Source organism: Colobus angolensis, unplaced genomic scaffold, assembly GCF_000951035.1.
Source record: "Colobus angolensis palliatus isolate OR3802 unplaced genomic scaffold, Cang.pa_1.0 Scaffold282, whole genome shotgun sequence".
Classification (NCBI taxonomy): domain Eukaryota; kingdom Metazoa; phylum Chordata; class Mammalia; order Primates; family Cercopithecidae; genus Colobus; species Colobus angolensis.
The window spans coordinates 120,708-123,114 of record NW_012116066.1 but is presented as its reverse complement, the minus strand read 5'-3'; the positions used below and the strand labels follow the sequence as shown (position 1 = coordinate 123,114).

Here is a 2,407-nt window from a genome sequence, read left to right as displayed (position 1 = left end):
AAAAAAGAAAAAGAAAGGCTATCTAATCATTATAGAGCGAGATTATGATGTACCAGGCATTGTTCTTGGTCTTCACATGAATTGTCTGGTTTGATCCCCATAAAACCCCTATTCTGTAGGCATTGTTATTAACCCCATTTTATAGACAAGGGAACTGAGAAAGAAAAATGTTAAATTGTTCCTGAGTGTAAGCTGATAAGCACTATATCTCTTTCATCTTTGATTCATAAAAGACATCTTTGAAAGCTGTGAAAGGAAAATAAAAACTTGGGACCCCAATTCACTCTGCCAAAAGGAAAAAAAATTAAACTGAAAGCTGCGTCATGAAAGAAGCTGCCTTTCCTTTTGTTCCTGAGCAGACAGCTACAAATAACAGGTTAAATATCTTCACCTGTAGCTACTCTACGTTTACTTTATCTTATGTAAAGTGCTGATTTAATGAGCAGGAGACGGATATATAATTGATTCTTCCCCTACCTGCTCTTTTTCTCTTGCAACATGTGGATTCAATAATGTGACCATACTTTCCCTCTCTTCCCTCATGCTTGCATTTCCCCTTTATTATTATTATTATTTATTATTATTATTATTATTATTTTTTGAGACAGAGTCTCACTCTGTCGTCCAGGCCGGAGTGCAGTGGCTGGATCTCAGCTCACTGCAAGCTCCGCCTCCCGGGTTTACGCCATTCTCCTGCCTCAGCCTCCTGAGTAGCTGGGATTACAGGTGCCCGCCACCATGCCCAGCTAATTTTTGTATTTTTAGTAGAGACGGGGTTTCACCATATTGGCCGGGCTGGTCTCCAACTCCTGATCTCAGGTGATCTGTCTGCCTTGGTCTCCCAAAGTGCTCGGATTGTAAGCGTGAGCCACTGCACCTGCCCTTGCATTTCTCCTTTAAATACTGAAGCCTGGGCTGGGCGTGGTGGCTCAGACCTGTAATCCCAGCACTTTGGGAGGCCGAGGCACATCGATCGCCTAAGGTCAGGAGTTCAAGACCAGCCTGACCAACATGGTGAAACCCTGTCTCTATTAAAAATACAAAAACTAGCTGGGCGTGGTGGTGGGCGCCTCCCAGCTGCTTGGGAGGCTGAGGCAGGAGAATCGCTTGAACCCGGGAGGCAGAGGTTGCAGTGAGCCGAGATCGCGCCACTGCACTCCAACCTGGGCAACAAGAGCGAGACTCAGTCTCAAAACAAACAAACAAACAAAACCTGAAGCCTGGTAGGTGAGGTGGCTCATGGCTGTAATCCCAGCACTTTGGGAGGCTGGAGCAGGAGAATAGCTTGAACCCAGGAGTTCGAGACCAGTCTGGGCAACAGAGTGAGACCTTGTCTCTACAAATAATTTAAAAATTGGCCAGGTGTGGTGGTGGCACACCTATAGTCCCAGTTACCTGGGAGGCTGAGGTGGGAGAATCACTTGAGCCCAGGCACTCGAGGCTGGGGTGAGCCATGACTGTGCCACTGCATTTCAGTCTGGGTGACAGTGAGACCCTGTCTTTAAATAAATAAATAAATAAATACTGAAGCCCTCAAAGTCATCTTTGGAGAAAGGCACAGACCTGTCTCCCAGACACATCCTTAACCTTGGCAAAATAAACTGGTAAATTGAGACCTGCTTCAGATAACTTTTTGGTTTGCAAAGCAATGAAGTATACATGGGAAGTCCTAACCTCAGAATTTGGAAATGAAAAAGTAAAAGCTCAGCCAATGAAGTCAGACAGCTTTGGATTTGAGTTTGGGACAGTACTTGCTGTGCCTCAGTCTGTTCAACTGTAATATGCAAATACTAATACTTACCTCATAATGCTATTGTGAGGAGTAAATGACTTCAGACACTGAAGGCTTAACACAGTGACTGGCATATCATAGGGATGCCCAATACATACCAGCTGTGAGGCTTATCACCACTGTTCTTCCTGGCATGGCCCTGCAAGCTCATCTTCAGCTGAAGAGAAGCTAGGTATAGCTACCACAGTTTGGTCCTATTATTGCGGTCAGACAGTTTCTGTGATTGGCTCTCCCCTCCTTCCCTCACCCCCTCCCATCTTACCCTCCGTTATTAACATAAGCAGTCAGAAACATGTAGGCTATGCTTCCCATTGGTTGAAATTGTTGTTTCCTTGGCAGCACTTGCAAACATTCCATCTGGCAATCTGAGAGAAGCTACTGAGAGAATCCTGAGACATCCCCAGCTACCTACCACTGCTCCTGTTCCAAGCAAAGAAGATCTGCTCACTCCGGTACTGGGGTTTCTCCGGGATGGGGGAGTCCACAGAAGGGACTTGCAGTGGTTCTCCCTATTCATCACCCAGACCTCAAACATTACCATTCCCCTGTCTCTTTCCACCCACCCTGCCTATTTGGCCTCTGAGAAGGGGAGGGGAGGGCAGGGGAGGAGAGGGG

At 46.3% G+C, this 2,407-nt stretch overlaps 1 protein-coding gene across 2 annotated transcripts in view; it reads left to right on the top strand.

Moving 5' to 3' along the window:
• The window catches only part of AKAP14 (A kinase (PRKA) anchor protein 14), a 51,715-nt gene that overhangs the window by 26,069 nt on the left and 23,239 nt on the right, over nucleotides 1-2,407 (top strand). Inside the window, exons 1-2 of one of the 2 annotated variants that reach the window (XM_011948668.1) lie at nucleotides 1,814-1,964; nucleotides 2,132-2,244. The gene's annotated coding sequence lies outside the window, so the exon portion shown is untranslated. Of the gene's footprint in view, nucleotides 1,965-2,131; nucleotides 2,245-2,407 lie in introns of those variants that run through there. The other variant, XM_011948669.1, reaches the window with a different exon arrangement.